Source organism: Cherax quadricarinatus, chromosome 4 (genome assembly GCF_038502225.1).
Source record: "Cherax quadricarinatus isolate ZL_2023a chromosome 4, ASM3850222v1, whole genome shotgun sequence".
Classification (NCBI taxonomy): domain Eukaryota; kingdom Metazoa; phylum Arthropoda; class Malacostraca; order Decapoda; family Parastacidae; genus Cherax; species Cherax quadricarinatus.
Window position 1 is genome coordinate 36,373,309 of NC_091295.1, and position 18,197 is coordinate 36,391,505.

General features: G+C 42.2%; 1 long non-coding RNA gene across 1 annotated transcript in view; it reads right to left on the minus strand.

Moving 5' to 3' along the window:
- Nucleotides 1–3,613: 3,613 nt before the first annotated feature.
- The window catches only part of LOC138854563 (uncharacterized), a 36,199-nt gene continuing 21,615 nt past the window's right edge, over nucleotides 3,614–18,197 (minus strand). Inside the window, exon 3 of the long non-coding RNA XR_011393753.1 lies at nucleotides 3,614–4,801. This is a non-coding gene — a long non-coding RNA (uncharacterized lncRNA). The remainder of the gene's footprint in view (nucleotides 4,802–18,197) is intronic.

Genomic DNA, 18,197 nt, shown 5'->3' on the forward strand with positions numbered 1-18,197 from the left:
TTACGGCATGAACAACGCGCATACCTCAGCATGGTCGCCAACACAGCCTACACGTCGCATGCCACCACAACATTCCTAGATTTTATTTTATTTACAATTGGCCAGAAATATTTTGAGCTTTAAACATATTCCCAGCGCTGAATTATTTAATTAACACTGCCATTATCACCTTCCTATTCTCCTGACTCATTCGTTATATAAAGCATAATCACAAAACTAGTTAAACTATTCAAAATCTATTTTCACATTCCGCAATCCGTATCCGTAATTCATTTGGTGCAGTTGGCAGTGTTAAAAAAATTTCAACGAAATGAGAAATAGTTCTGCTATTTATGCTGAACGAGATGCTGGGATCTTGTGTTGTAGAGATCTGAGCAAAGCTCAGACCCATACAACACATCTGTTATCAAAGATTTAAGTTATACCATGAATTAAGGAAAGATCCTGGACTTCACCTTACGAAACAAAGCAAATGCGATAGTAATTATCGACAAGGTAGATTACAGGGGAAAAATGAACATGTTATTAGAAGACGGGGTAAGTTAGGTGCCTCTAAGGTGACCCAGCATCTGGAGAGATCCCACGTACCTTGCCACAGCAGTAACACGCCTGATAGTCCATCAAACCACTTCCTGCAGTTATTACCAGTTATTAGCGTTAAGATCCTTAATCATATCCTCTAGTTACTTCCAGTCAGTAATAGTTTAGATCATTAAGCACTAGCCCCAGTTACTAATGTTAAGAGCCATGATAATTTCCTCCAGTTACTTTCAGTCACTAGTTTTAAGATCCCACGGTTCACAGTAATAAATCAAAACTGTGGTTATCCAGGTGAATAGCTCACTCAAACCTTCAGTAATACAATCTCAAAGTCTCGAAGAGAACAGAAAATCTAATTATTTGCTCCAAAATCGCTGTCCAGCCATGGTAGAAGGCAGCCCGTGGAAAAGTATGTACAAAGACAGCAATATACAGAACGACTGGGCAAGCCAATACACACAGTTGGGTACAGAGCGCAGAGACGAGCACTAAGCAGAAAGCAATGTATAGAAGACATGTAGTCAAACACGATACACAGGTACTAACTAGAGGGAACACGGGTACAGTACCTTATTGTACGGCATATCTAGATACAACTACAACATGTAAAGTCGTTGTATTGCATTATAGTCTAAATCAGTGCACATAGCAGTCAAAGTCAACTAAAGAATAACACTATGGTACAACAGCATCATAACACCTGAGTACACACAACATCAATACAAGAGCATGGACGCACACGCACCGACCTGCTCTCATAATAAAGAACTAGCGTATGGTGGCATCAGAGATATTAAGGTACGGACGCACTCAAGCAAAAGGCATGTTAACGCACGGACGCACCCGGGTGAGGATGAATGCAGGGAGGGGGGTGAAGGAATAGTGGAGTGAGGGGTGACTCTTGCCCCTGTATACGGGAGGACAAGTGCAGGAGGAGGGTTTCATGCAGAGCATCTTGCTACCTTCCCCCTCCCCTCCTCCGCCAAGCCTGAGAAACAGGTTTCCAGAGGGAGGGAAGGAGGGAGGGAGAGGTTTCCATTCAGGTGCTGGAGGAAGGAGAGAAGAGGAGGAGGAGGAGGAACTTTTTTATTTTTTTATCAAAACTGGATACAACCTCAGCGCGTTGCACTCTATTCTATATAACAGTTTCATTATAGAATAAAAAAGTGTTTCCCCGTTTCATTCCATCACACAAGAGAGAGAGAGAGAGAAGGAAGGAAGGATGGAAGGAGGTAGAGAAGAGAGGGGACACAGTTGGTAAGCATCTTCATCAAAGATGTTGTTTACGTTTTTTGACACTTTCGTCTTCATGAGCTGACGTGTGGACGTTTTTGTTTGACTTCCTCTATCCATCTCATCAGTACCGTCATTGTTGTGATCCTGTTACATTAGGCTTATAATGATGGCAGTCGTTATCTTACTTGCTGACATAACGTTATCTTGCTGACATCAATATTATCATCATTGCTACACCACTCAGCTCTCACTGGAGCTGGTCACCACCACATCACTATCACCACTTCACCAGGACCTGGTCACCATCACATCATTATCACTACTTCACCACTCAGCTCTTCCAGGAGTTCACCATCACATCAACATTATTATCACTACTACGCCACACAGCTCTCCCAGGAGCTGGTCATCATCACATCAACGTCTCATCACAGGCACCAGGCAGAGGACTAGACTAGTAAAGAAGAGTTGTAATATTTAGATAACTTTGCCTTATGAGGTCGTTCAACACAATAAAAAGGAATACACACACTCAAACGTTCAAAAGCGTTCGTGGTAATAATACAGTTGTGATCCTTGATTGTAAGATCAGCAACTTCACTCTGGCTGTACCCTTCTCCAGAACATCGCTCCATCTGAGATCATATATACCCAGGATGACTCGAGCATGGAACACATTCGTACAGCATAATGATGTCAACGAGATAGTTGCTCAAATGAAAATGCTGGCCCACAGATGGCTCCAACTTCATCCTGTTCCCTACTTGTCTGTCTCATAACAATAAAAATGCTTTCAAATGAGCTGATGTAGGTAATAGCTCTTAGTTTGCCAATAAAGTTAGGAATCCTTAGCCTGTAAATAGCTCGTCAATAAAGCTAGGGATCCTTAACTTTGTCAAACCCTGTTTAAAAAAAATATATGTGAAATACACGTTACACATTAATTAAGGTCAATTAAAAGTACATGTAATAAAAGGGTTAATAGCAGGTCTGGCATCAGGAGGCCTGCTCCTGTAGTCATTTCCCGGAATTGACTACAGGTAGATAGAGTGAAATGGATGAGGTCTTCCAGACGCCAAATTAGTAGTCTAAGGAGCGTCTCTCCACAAATAATGGCATTCGGTTGATATACAGCAGATTCCATGAACCTGGATAATAGGGACGTCTTGGGGTAGTGGTGGGCGTGGTTAATGGGTGAAGGTTCGTGACGTAGTGGATAATAAGAGCGTAAGTGTAAGACTGGTCACGGAGTAGAGGAAGAGGATGGGGCACCGAGGGTCTGTATATAATTGTATAGACATAGACCAGGAAATGATATAGGAGGAAAGAAACGACCAGTCACAACTAGGGAATACTTCCTTACCTCACTCACCACAGTGAGTGGCCCTGAAATGTGTTCTCACTTATTTGTGGATGCTGGTTGCAGTGGTCGAGTCTCAGCTCCTAGCCCCGCTTCTTCGATGTGTGTGTGTGAGACAGACAGACAGACAGGGGTGTCTACAGAGCAGATATCTGCTGAAAACTACTACTGTTATCTACCTTTAGCTACTTACATCTCTGCAGATGAGATCAATATAAAAAAGAGAAGGCTCTCTCCCCATCCTTCACTACCACCATCCACACCGCCGGCTTGATAACATACGTAACGAGAACTTCATGATACAATGGAAAACATACCAATATTATCACACCAAATTAAAACAATCTTCATTAATTACACTGTCAGTGTTATAAATCTCAACCAAATTTTCCACGAGGTTTAATAAAGGAGTTTATAAACAGGTTTTAATAAAGGAGTTTATAAATAGGGTTTAATAAAAGTTTATAAATAGGGTTTAATAAAGGTTTATAAATTGGATCTAATAAAGTTTATAAATTAGGTTTAATAAAGTTTATAAATTGGGTTTAATAAAGGAGTTTATAAATAGGATTTAATAAAGGAGTTTATAAAAGGGTTTAATGAAATAGTTCATATATAATCTGTTAGCCAAGAACCAGCGGAACTGCCCTAAAACACACACTTCGAAAACAATATTTTATACACTGATACATATATTTTTGTCAATTAACATGGTATACATTTTTTGTTTTGTACCTGAATATGTTTCGTAAAATAACTTTACCTTCATAAACTTAATGTAACTTAGGTTAATCCTACAACATACTACAGAACTGCCAAATTTTAGAAAGTTTGAAAAAAATATTTAAATTCTGTGATGTTTAGACTTAGTTTCGAGGATTTACTGCAACAATAATAATGCACTCGTCCTGTACAGTGACCGTGTAGCAGCAACACTCACAAGGTGTCCAAGTAGACGATAGTCGGGTCCTAATGTTCCACCCCAACTCAGAATTCTCCCTTTGTTCCCATTATGTAATTATCACAGGCCTGGGTAGCAGCACACTGCAGATGTATCCAATTTTGTTCAATAAAATGCATCTCTCTCTCTCTCTCTCTCTCTCTCTCTCTCTCTCTCTCTCTCTCTCTTCTCTTCTCTTAGTGCACGAACACCTTGCGTAATTCATTGCAACAATGAATTTACAATCTGTTATTTTCAAGGATTTATTACAACAATAAATTTACAATCTGCTTTTATTTTCAAAGATTTAATAAAACAATAAATTTACAATCTGTTATTTTCAAAGAGTTACTGCAACAATAAATTTACAATCTGACTGGAAAAGCGATCGTTGCTTTACAAAACAAGAATCAGATATACACATCCTTGCTGCACTTGTGCTAAGACAGTAGTGTCGGTCCTCCAGCGAGTGAAAACACACCCTACCAAGCTATTACCAGAAGTAATTGGCACATATTGTACCTCTAACAACTTAATTGGTAACTGAGAAACATAAACGCCACTTATTGGATCAGTGATATAAAATCAGTAGTGATGTGTGGAACTATCACCCTCGGCACTAATTATGACCCCCACCTCTGCACAATCCAGGGCAACACGGGTTCAGGGCAGGTCGCTCCTGCCTCTCACAACTACTGGATCACTATGACATGGCCTTGGATGCACTGGAAGAAAATCAGAATGCAGATGTAATATACACAGACTTTGCAAAAGCATTTGACAAATGCGATCATGGCGTAATAGCCCATAAAATACGTGCTAAAGGAATAACTGGGAAAGTGGGGAGATGGATCTTCAACTTCCTAACAAATCGAACACAAAGAGTAGTGGTCAACAGAGTTAAATCGGAGGCTGCCATAGTGAAGAGCTCTGTTCCACAAGGCACAGTACTCGCCCCCATCTTATTCCTTATCCTCATATCAGACATAAACAGAGATATACACCACAGCACCGTATCATCCTTTGCGGATGATACTAGGATCTGCATGAGGCTGTCATCTGCTGAGGACGCGGTTAACCTCCAAGAAGATATAAACAAAGTTTTCCAGTGGGCAACGGTAAACAATATGATGTTCAATGAGGACAAATTCCAACTACTCCGTTATAGAAAACTGGAGGAGATAATAACTAGAAGAGAGTATACTACTGACTCCGGCCATACAATAGAGCGGAAAAATAATGTAAGGGACCTGGGAGTAGTAATGTCTGAGGATCTCACTTTCAAGGATCACAACAGTGCCACGATCGCACGTGCAAAGAAAATGATAGGATGGATAATGAGAACTTTCAAAACGAGAGATGCCAAGCCCATGATGATCCTTTTCAAATCACTTGTTCTCTCTAGGCTGGTATACTGCTGTACATTAACATCTCCATACAAAGCAGGTGAAATCGCAGATCTAGAGAGTGTACAGAGATCGTTTACTGCACGTATAAGTTCTGTCAAGCACCTTAACTACTGGGAACGCTTGGAAGCACTTGACTTGTACTCGTTGGAACGCAGGAGGGAGAGATATATCATAATCTACACTTGGAAAATCTTGGAAGGAATGGTCCCAAATCTGCACACAGAAATCACTCCCTACGAAAGTAAAAGACTGGGCAGGCGATGCAAAATGCCCCCAATAAAAAGTAGGGGCGCTATTGGTACACTAAGGGAAAACACCATAAGTGTCCGGGGCCCAAAACTGTTCAACAGCCTCCCATCAAGCATTAGGGGAATTGCCAATAAACCCCTGGCTGCCTTCAAGAGAGAGCTGGACAGATACCTAAAGTCAGTGCCGGATCAGCCGGGCTGTGGCTCGTACGTTGGACTGCGTGCGGCCAGCAGTAACAGCCTAGTTGATCAGGCCCTGGTCCATCGGGAGGCCTGGTCATGGACCGGGCCGCGGGGGCGTTGATCCCCGGAATAACCTCCAGGTAACCTCCATGTAACCTCGACACACTCTCCACTCATCCTCACCCCTCAAGGGAGGTTCCTCGATGCCTGAATGCCTTCCACCTCCCCTCCCACAGGCGCTGTATAATCCCTACGTGTTTAGCGTTCGTTCTTGATAATAATGCACTCGTCCTCTACACTGACTGTGTAGCAGCAACACTCACAAAGTGTCCAAGTAGATAGTAGTTTGGCCCTAATGTTCCACCCAAACTCAGAATTCTCCCTTTGTTCCCACTATGTAATTTGCATAGACTTGGGAAGCAGCACACTGCAGATGTATCCAATTTTGTTCAATAAAATGCATCTATATCTCTTCCTCCCTTTTTTTTATCTCTCTCTCCTTTCTTCTCTTAGTGCACGAACACCTTGCGTAATTTATACTCTAAGCTTCATTATCATTCTCTCTCTCTCCCTCTCTCTCACACACACACACACACACACACACACACACACACACACACACACACACACACATACTACACACGTAAAAAACACCAACACATTCCAAATGTTTATCGACAAGTGCCTTTGACAATTAGTACTATTACATACACACAGAACTAGAAGCTGAGACTCAACCCCCTGCAATCACATATAGGTGAGTACACGCAAACACACACACACCCACACCCACCCACACACACACACACACACACACACACACACACACACACACACACACACACACACACACACACACGCACACACACAATTTGAAATGCGAACCACCTGGGTAAGATGACATAGATGGAAGTTAAGAACACAGATGAGTCAGAAGCATATCAGGAAATAGTTCTTCAGTCTCCGGGTGATGAAGTGGAATGAGCTCAATGAAAACAAGGTAAACTTAATACACAGTTTCAAGATTAAGTATATGGCCCATAAGGCAGGGAACCAGTAAATGCCGGCCAATTTTCTAGGTTAAGAGGCTAGGCCAAGAGCAGTTTCTCGACCCCAGTAAACACAACTGGGTTAGTACACTCATGACCCCTATCTCTCCTTCCTTCTCTCCCTCTCCACACCACACTGTCTCCTTCCCTCCCGTGGCGTCACTGACCCTCCCGGACAATGCCAGAAGAAACGCAGCAACCAATTGTTGTCTTGTGTTTCCTGACGAATAAAATACCACTACCACCACCACCAATCACTGTTGTCTTCACAAGTGCAAGGCAGCTAACGCACAGCTGGGTCATCTGTCACTGTCTTCCACCATCTGTCCACCCTTCTACCCTCATATACTTTATCTTTGCTTTTCTTACACACTTTCTAATATATTTCTCTTCCCCTCCCCTCCACACTTCCATCTTCCCTTTCTTGAAGAACGAATGTCACAACACTGTGGTTGGAACAATTCACAACACACAAAGTGTATTTTTTCCTGAACCATTTTCAAGTCACTAAATCATCTGTGACTTGATGATGGCCCAGGACGGACCTAAACATAGCTCAGCTTTCATTTCCAATTTGTGGGTTAATTGTAATTTCACTTTTTTTCTTCCGTCTCTCCCTCCATTCCCACGTCTCCCCACAGTATTACGTGTTCTCCTCTCTTTATTATTATCCTTCAACCCTCAGGAGGATGTTGTAATCAATTTCCAATATATATATATATATATTTATATAACAGACGGGTGGAAAAAAAGAAGGTAGAGTATTGAGGTATCTGTGGAAAGAAAAGTTTATACATGGAGGAAAAAAAGGTAAATGTACCAGAGTATTGTGGTATTAACACTTTTATATAGGTGTGAGGGATGGGATTTAAATGTTGTAGTGAAGAAAACGTTAAAGGCAGTGATGTGTGATGAGCACTGTGTGGTGAGTACTGTGTGGTGAGCACTGTGTGGTGAGACTATCATGCAGAGAATTCGAAGGACAGAAATTCGAATACGATGTGGGGGTTACCAAATGTTTTTTTAATTTAAAGAGATGAAGAGGGACTAGGGTAGTTTGGGCAGTTAGGGAGACAGAACAGGATAGGATATAACAAGAGGGTGTATAAATCTGGGGTAGAAGGGAGGATGGGAAAGGGTTATCCTAGGAAAGGCTGGAGGGAGGGGAGGGGTAATGGAGGTTTTCAACGCTAGCTGGACTCGAGTCTTGGAGATGGGAAGTACAGTGCCTGTACTCTGAAGGAGGGGCGGGGATGTTCCTGCAGAAAGGATCACTTGAATCTCATGTCTGTAAACTTCTGGTAAGACAGCTATTGAATGAGTGATGGTGGAGCGTGCTTCCTTTCGTGGGTTACCTGCCTTGGTGGGAGACGACCCCTAAGGTAAGGTAAAAAAAAATAAGCAAAATTTTATTTGGTTAGGTTTACGCTAATTTTAAAAAATGAAAATATTTCGCTGCTGTACGACAGTAAAACAAAATAAGAAAAACACTGAAGTTTAAGAAGCTGCCTCGAGAAAGACAATGAATCTAAAGAAAACAGGCCAGATAATTATTTTTTCCAAGGAACGATCGTCCGAACCCTTACTGGTACCTGATTGGGTGTTGAGGTTCTGTACGTCATCGTACGACCCCTGGCCTCAGCCAATCAAATCACAGCCAACCAGAACATCCGATCTTGTCGGTAATATCCCTTGAAAATATAATTATGATCTTAAATCATGGATGAACATCAAGGTGCTTTAAACTTTAATGACTTCCAACAACAGTGTAAAATAATTGTGCTATCCAATATTAAAATGATTTTAAAGTGTGTGGCGTTCTTAACTTTTGATAGATGGCTGAGAGTAAGAGACAGTGAGGTTGACCAGAAGGTATAATTCTGACACCGAAAAATACAGCGCACATTAGTATGTTAGTGGAGTAGCTACGGTACCCAGCATGACTCGTCTCACAACGATCTGTTGGTCGCGTCACGGAAACCCAGTCAGTCACCATGATCTAGCACAATGATATATTGCAACTAGTCTCATCACAGAAGTTTAATCACACTGGTCTGGTGATGCAGGACTGGTCAGGGCTGTTTGGTAAACCAAAGGAACAGAGAAGCACTTGAGTAGGCCTACTGGCCAATGCTTGGCAGGTCCTACGCACACAACCCTTCCTGCCCGTGTCTTTATTTAATCTATTTTTAAACCACATAAATGTCAGTAGTGTTACTGAATTCCTATGTAATGTACTTGTGTAGTATATGTAGTAAGTACTGGCTATATTATATATAGGATCCCTGTTGAGTTAGGTTCTCTGGCTAGCTTGTGACGTCACCAAGCCATGCCTATGTGAGCGCCATACCAGATGCACCCAGCCTCACTACGACCGCAGACGTAGACTGGACAGGTAGGCTGGGCTATCCTCCCCTCACGACTCTGCCAATAAAGTGCTACCAACCGACCTAGTGTGTATTACTCTAACCGTCATATCTCCAAGGTACCCCACGCAATATAAATATCGGCTTTCAATGATGCTGTGTGACAGTTAATTCCATCATCTAGGTTTGCAGGTATTAAGAAAAACGACGTTCTGACACGGGTTTTAGTCATACAATGATCCGTTTGATTGATCCTCAAAAGAATCGCCGTTGGTGTAAGAATGGAGGTACCGCTGGATGACAGGCTGGGGTTCAGTGACTGAGGTCCTATGTCTGGGGCGACGACGATTGTTGTCCCAACATCAGGATGCTATTCGCAATAAGGGGCATTACGGGAAGACCCCTGGTTGTCTTCAAGAGGGAGCTGGACAGATACCTAAAGACGGTGCCGGATCAGCCGGGCTGTGGTTCATACGTTGGATTGCGTGCGGCCAGCAGTAACAGCCTCGTTGATCAGGCCCTGATCCACCGGGAGGCCTGGTCGTGGACCGGGCCGCGGGGGCGTTGATCCCCGGAATGCCCTCCAGGTAGACCCCTCCAGGTATGTCTGGGGAGTGGATGATTGCTGTCCGACCATCAGTGGGTTACTGGCCATATGGCTGAGGAACAGTAGATCACAGCAAACAGTGGTTCGATGTGCAACGATAATGAATCTTTTTCCAAGATGTCAGTAAAAAACAACTGAGTACCAGTGAGGTCAGCCTGGACTCCGAGCCTCGTTCTGAAAGCTGAAGAATATGTAAGGTTTGACCACCGTCTTTTCCATGCATACCTGTGAAGTTCGTGTCACAGGTCCTTCTACCCTGTTCATTACTTGGTCAGATGGGCTGTTGTTGATATCGGCCAACAAGCCTAAAAAGCCATCACAGCCTAGATGATCCGGCTCTTGGAAGAGAAAGTGGTCAAGTTTTCTCTTTAAAGCTCTTGCCCCTGTTCCGTTAATATTTCTTATGAATCCTGGTAGCATGCTGAGTCATGGGAGACGAGTGCTGACACAGTTGTCTCTCACTGAGCCTAAGACACCCTCCCTTGCTTTTCACTGGAATTATGATACACTTCCTCCCGTAGGTGATGATCATCCGAGGAGGCCTTCATCAAAAAAAAATCAGCGCATTCCGTCTAATATGCTTTCTAAATCTGAATTTATCCAATTTGTATCAAATGCTGGGAGTTCTGGATTGGTCATGTTTCCAGCGCTTTCGTTCCCTTCTGTATATACATGGGAGTTAGGCATCCAAGTGCCTGGACATAAATAACTTGCCAACACTGCAAGAGTCAGTCTGAGTGTTCCCTCCAGCAACACCAATTAAAACTTCCAGGCAATAGTGACACTGCACCATCCATTTGACACAAACGAGGCAGTTGTAGTCCATACGGGCTACGCCTTCACAACTGATAGCATCACACTCTTAAACAAACACCCACCACTAGGACAGCTGGGCCTAGCCAAGAGCTATCACAGGGCGAGCCAGACACAGGGCTCCACCTCCCTGCACGTCCCACCCGCCACAAAAAATTGAACAGGTGAAGATTTAGTGAGGGATTAAACACACAAGAGGCTCTACGGTGAGACGCAACCTAGGGCGAATACTGTGATGTTATCTCCGTGTTACACTGTGAAGGTGTTATCTCCGTGTAACACAGTGAAGGTGTTATCTCCGTGTTATACAGTGAAGGTATTACCTCCGTGTTATACAATGAACGTGTTACCTCCGTGTTATACAATGAAGGTGTTATCTCCGTGTTACACAGTGAAGGTGTTATCTCCGTGTTACACAGTGAAGGTGTTATCTCCGTATTACACAGTGAAGGTGTTATCTCCGTGTTACACAGTGAATGTACTGAGCAACAACTGACGCTATATGTTGCTCAGTCCTACCTCCAGACAGAGCTCTGAGTCAGACACCACAGCTACTTGTTGCTCAGTCGCCTCAAGGAACTATGATTATGTTCATTACGAGGAGTGTGTAAAGCGGCTCCTGGCGTGGGACACTACCTGTGGGGAAGCGGGTCAAGGTTAACAATAATCCCAGTACCTGCTTCTTCAAGTTATCAAGATGACACCGAGGAGCCGCTTCCTCCGCTCTGTTATGCAAGCCATCCTCAAATTACACAGTTTTCTTACGTATTACACTGAGTCGATTTCTGAACATTTTGTATCTCAACATCAATTTATTTTTATATTGTGTTTTCAGGATAGATTTGATTGCTTTATGTTACTTTAACCATTATTTTACCCTCAATAATACAGCACCTGGTTACCTTAATCGAATTTCTTTAAGTTCTACAAAATACTTTAAGTTTTGGCTGCTTCTAGGCCCACCCACAACCTCCTCTTAACAGGAGTGGCGTTGCCCCTCGAGGCAAAATATGAAAGTCCCATCGTGAAAATCCTCAATTCGTATCAACAACCAAGATAAAGGAGAGGATATCATGAGAAAATACTACTTTCCCACTGTAATAAAAATAAAGTTTGGGATTGTATGTTGGTTTAGCACTACTGCCACCTACCCCGAGTGTAAACATATCCAGAGCGGAGTGTGCTGAGGTAAGGAACTGGCCACTTGGGCACGACTTAGAGGACCTACAGTAGTGTGCAGGTGTTCCTGCCGCCGCTACCACCAGGGTACTTGGTCACTTCATACAGTACTGTGCAGGTGTAATTCTCGCCACTAACACATCCTCTTCGAGCCAAACTTAACATTTAAAGACCTTAGATCTTAAATAAAATGGCAATATATTCGAACCGACATTTACATTCTTCCGTCCTCAACAAACGCCTCATGCTTGAAGGGCAAGACTGTTTTTCAAGTCTTTTTATAAAGGCAACATACCTCACACAAGTTAAAAAAATTATTGACTATCACAATACAACTGTGACCAAACACATATAATATACTTTAGAAAATGAAAGAGATTATTAACGTCCTCGTCATCCTTTAGTAGATGTAAGAGAAAAAAAAGACCATGAGGTAACAAAGTTAGAGAGAGCTAATTTTAAAATTATCGTCAAGAATGAAAAAAAATCAACGTACATATAAAGCAAACAAACGAGAGAACAAGGACTATTTACAAACTACATGTAGATACACAAGATGGAAACAAGATCAAACTATCAAATAATTCACAGAAGTTGAGAGGCATTGTTCCCTGCAAACGTCCTTCAGGATCCTTCAGGTAAGATAGAGATATATGTCATTTTTCAACAAACCGGCCGTCTCCCACTGAGGCAAGGTGACCCATGAAAAAAACACTTTCATCATCCCTCACCTAATCACTGTCTTGCCAGAGGAGTGCCGATACTACAGTTCATGACTGCAAATATCCCCACCACCCCTCCTTCAGAGTGCAGGCTCTGTACATCCATATAAATATCAAGAGATTCTACTAGATAGGGAAAGGTTATTTACGATTCGAAGAAAGGAAAGCCAGGGATCGTAGATGAAAGCTACAGCAGACGATATATATGGGTGTTAATTAAGAAATACAGTTTAGGTTTGAAGGGGGGTAAGCGGAAGGTACTAGATGGAGACATGGACAGATTTAAGAGTACGTATGATCGGACCGTGAAGAAATCAGAAAGCCAGTCAATAAGAGATGGGACCAAAATCCGAGACTTGATGGCCTTGCAAACACAACTCAGTGAATAAGTATATACGTGTGTTTACCCGCACCTACATCCTACCCCAGCACACACCCACACTCACACGCACACACTCACATGTCAACATGTGTCATCATCATGTGTGATAACAAGTGAGACACTGTGAGTGGTGGTAAGGCGAGGCTCCGCCCGCGATTAAGGCCACTTCTGGCAGTCTAGAAGCACAGATAGAAGCCTTGAAGGATGGAAGATGGCCCCAGTGGCTCGCTCACTGGTTGACTACCACCCTAGTCAGGTTCTTCATGTTCATGGCACGTTCACTGATACAGGCACCACAATCATGCTGCTCAGGACAAAAATGAAGAAATCTATAAAGCTTCTTCTTGACAACCAGGATTCTATTGCCAATGCCCCTTATGTTTGAAGGAAGAGTGTTGACAGGTCGCTAACCCTTTATGTTTTTGAGTTATATCTTAGTGTACTTATTGCATACCTCCATTTAACTGAGGTTAATTTGCAGTAAACTAGAATTTCTAGTATTTTACAGTGTTAATAATGACAAATCTTTGTAGCATGTGCTCCACGGAGTACAATTTGAGAATTTTAAGTGCGCCCAATAGTTTTAGCAGACAGAGTAAGTGTCTGACTCCAGATTTTCTCCAGTTTGTCCATTTCATCGAAATTTAATGTTGGTGTACAGTAACACTGTAGTATGGGAAGTATAATTTTTTTAAACAGTATTATTATTGTATCTTTTATTGCTAAAGTTCTTATTATTCAGGAATTAAATATCTTACAGTTACCATGATAATGTTATTATGCTTTAAAACTGATGATAATCTCACATGGTTGCTGCCAAGTTCCTTACACTTCTCTACTTCATAGTGAAAGTTGACTGCATTTTGACTCTTATAACTATATTTCCCCTCATAATGAGGAAAGACCGAACGATAACTTCAGTCAGTATGACAATTACTTTCTAACTCATCCTACTTTGGTAGCTCCTCACCTGGGAATTGAAAGAATAATGTGTTTGGGCACTGCAAAGCGTTTTCTAAGCTGTACGAGCTCAGACAGGTTTCAGGGGCATCTCTACAATCAGTAGTAAGTTCTCGTGGTGCCAGGACCCTTACCCCTCAGACCACTAGCACCTCATGTTTTAAAGTGACGAAGCTGACTCACACTTTACTCACAAAAATAATCAAATAATTACACACACACAGACACACATACGAGGAGAGGAACTGACAAGATGGATATGGCCAGGATGTTTCAGAGATGAGACACAACAACAAGGGGACGCAACTGGAAGATGAAAACTCTGATGAGTCACAGGGACGTTAGGAAGCATTTCTTCAGTCATAAGAAGTGAAACAATCTGGAGAGTGATGTAGTGGTGACAGGATCCATACATAGCTTGAAGAAGAGATATAATAAAGTTCATGGAGAAGGGAGAGAGTTTACCTAGCAGCGACCAGCAAAGAGGCGGGGCCAGGAGCTGTGCATCGACTCCTGTAACCACAAATAGATGAGTACACACACTTAGGGACTACAAGGGTGTTAAACAATGAGTTCAAGGATTTATTTAAGAATCTAAGATTTGCTATCCATCCTCAGTTCACCTTAAAGCTGAATCCGAGCATTATGTTTATTACAGGATTCATTTGCAGAACTTTTTCAAGACATCTGCTGCTTCCATCAACACAAGAAGACCTAAAGAAGAAAATCATTATCATTCGCTCCCTAGCTGTCTTCTCCATCTCACAGATATCACGAGCCAACAACTGTGTCATCTAACCATCAACAGTCAGGCTTCCGATCGTGACTATAAGCCTGGAAGAGCACTTTTCATACACAAGTAACCACATAATTAAGGATAAATGCCACAGCCCAAACATATCAGATTAATTATCTACCAGTGACAAATTTCGCATTATGTGTGGTGTAGACAAAACTAAAAGCAGTACTCCAGTCTACACTACTGGTTCGTCGTAGCTGAGCCTGTCGTGCACGAGGATTCCAGTAGATATTAACAGCCTGATTGGATCAGTTCACTGACACTGTCCTTACTCACATAGTACTACCCTTCCCCTACAGAGTAAGGATGTCACTGGGAAACGGGACTTGATTACAATACGTAAAATGAGGTGGAAAAAACACAAGGCATTGATAATACTCACTATACACCATTTTTTACCAAAGTAAAAAATTTCATAAGACTGTGAGATTTACTGTGGATGACACAGACACTATTCCAGTTATCCTAGCTGTACGAATACTGGTGCTCTCTCACACACTTCTAGAAGTTTCTCCCACATATAATTCCGCACATCCTTCACGCGGGTATAAGTATGCTCATGTCTTAGATTCAGCGAGTCTGACGGCTTTCTTCCTCACCACGTCCTTAATAGTGAAATTCTGGAATTCACGGTGGCTAAGTTAATACTCCTCTTAGCGAGTGCGCTAGCAATGTTGCTAGAAATGTCTCCGAGTTGCAGAACAAAAACTTTCTCTGGTGAGCGCTCCTGCTTGATTGTGTGAATGATCGGTAGTGTTATTCTACAGTTATCGATGAAGTGCGTTGGGTCTGGCACGAACGTCAGTGTCTAGTGGAATCTACGGTTATCGGGACAGCCGACACTCTCACCCAAAACACTGGTAGCTTCATTACGTCAAAAACTGTGGCTTAATTAAATGTCAAGACTGTACGCCCAGATAAGCAGTGTTCCTTTTTCTGCTCCTGACCCCACGTCTCTTTACCACTATATATACCCCCTCCCCTCTCTATATTCCCCTTTCCGCAGTGGAATGATAAAGTTCCTGTGAGCGAAACACTTCGATGAATATCCTAGTACTACACATTTTTATTTAAATACTTGACGATATTTATACCAGCTATCACCTATCACCCCACCGTTCATGAAGCTAAGCCAGGTGTGGCACCATGAGAAGACTGGTCTTGAACCAAGGCTACTGACACAGTATCATACATGTTAAAACTGTCGTAACGACAAGTCAAACCAGGCAGGGTCAAGGCTCGAGATGAGGCGCCTTTTGTAGTCCTCTACTGTACCTAGTTTATTAGTCACAGGTTGAATGGGAAGAGGCCATCAAAGAGAGTGGTGCATATGTAAAAGCAAATGGTTCCCGTAGTAAAAGCAGAGTCAAATTACAACTCCAAGGATATCAATTTCTTCGCCAAGTGCTAAGTATCGTCCATTCATTCTCACACTAGCGCCATTAGTAACGTTGTACTGTGTTTGTTTGTTTTCTCTCTCTCTCTCTCTCTCTCTCTCTCTCTCTCTCTCTCTCTCTCTCTCTCTCTCCACAATACCCCACAAGCAGGCGAGAACAACATGGAGAACATTACAATGGATCAGTGAATTCTTAACAGAAAGGAAACAGTATAATTATTCGGGTAGAGGCAATGGATACCTTTGACACACCTTTGATGAATTTCGAGAGTCTCTCTACTCTCGGAGCCCGGCCATGGGCCAGGCTCGTCTGGTACCTGCCTGGTCAACCAGGCTGTTGCTGCTGGAGGTGTTGACCCACACATTCATCACAGCCTGGTTGATCCGGCACTTGAAGATACTTATCCAGTTTCCTCTTGAAGGCTTCTACACTTGTTCCAACTGTGTTTTTATCTTCTGGCAAGATGTTGAATAGTCTGGGACCACGAATGTTGATACAGTGTTCCCTTATTGACAAGTGTGGAATTGACAAGTGTAAGAAGAGGGGTTTAGTAAGGCTCGGTACTGCTTCTGGTGTACATGCACGACATGGCGGAAGAAACAGTCTGAGGTATCCCTGTTCATAGACGATAAACTAATGAGAATAGTACAAGGAACAAGAGAGGACAAGGTAAATTTATAAATGTACCTGGTCTGACGAAATAATTATTAGAAATTAATCCAAGCAAGTACATGGTTATGAAAACTGGGGAAGGGCAGAGAAGACCAGAGACTGAGTACAAGTTCACGGGACGAAGAGAACATCCCCGTCAAGGAGGGCCCCAGTGTGGGGGTACTACTAACCATATCAACTGAGGAGCACATCAACAGCATATCTTTGCAGCATATATGCGACTGTTAAATCGAAGGATAAGTTTCAGGACTCTCAATAGTCATTCACGACTTTATGTAGCATACACAACATATATCAGGTCCGTTTGGAGTATGTAACAAAAGTAACTCATGCCTGATGCAACATGTCAAAAACCTGGAAAAAGCGATGAAGTTTGTAACGAGACTGCAGTCCTAGTGGTAAAAGTAATGAGCTATGATGACTGTAGAGATGATGACTGTAGAGATGATGAATGTAGAGATGATGACTGTAGAGATGATGACTGTAGAGATGATGACTGTAGAGATGATGAATGTAGAGATGATGACTGTAGAGATGATGACTGTAGAGATGATGACTGTAGAGATGATGACTGTAGAGATGATGACTGTAGAGATGATGACTGTAGAGATGATGACTGTAGAGATGATGACTGTAGAGATGATGAATGTAAAGATGATGACTGTAGAGATGATGACTGTAGAGATGATGAATGTAAAGATGATGACTGTAGAGATGATGACTGTAGAGATGATGACTGTAGAGATGATGAATGTAAAGATGATGAATGTAGAGATGATGACTGTAGAGATGATGAATGTAAAGATGATGAATGTAAAGATGATGACTGTAGAGATGATGAATGTAAAGATGATGACTGTAGAGATGATGCATGTAAAGATGATGAATGTAGAGATGATGACTGTAGAGATGATGACTGTAGAGATGATGAATGTAAAGATGATGAATGTAAAGATGATGACTGTAGAGATGATGAATGTAAAGATGATGACTGTAGAGATGATGCATGTAAAGATGATGAATGTAGAGATGATGACTGTAGAGATGATGACTGTAGAGATGATGACTGTAGAGATGATGACTGTAGAGATGATGACTGTAGAGATGATGAATGTAAAGATGATGAATGTAAAGATGATGACTGTAGAGATGATGAATGTAAAGATGATGACTGTAGAGATGATGAATGTAAAGATGATGACTGTAGAGATGATGAATGTAAAGATGATGACTGTAGAGATGATGAATGTAAAGATGATGACTGTAGAGATGATGACTGTAGAGATGATGACTGTAGAGATGATGACTGTAGAGATGATGACTGTAGAGATGATG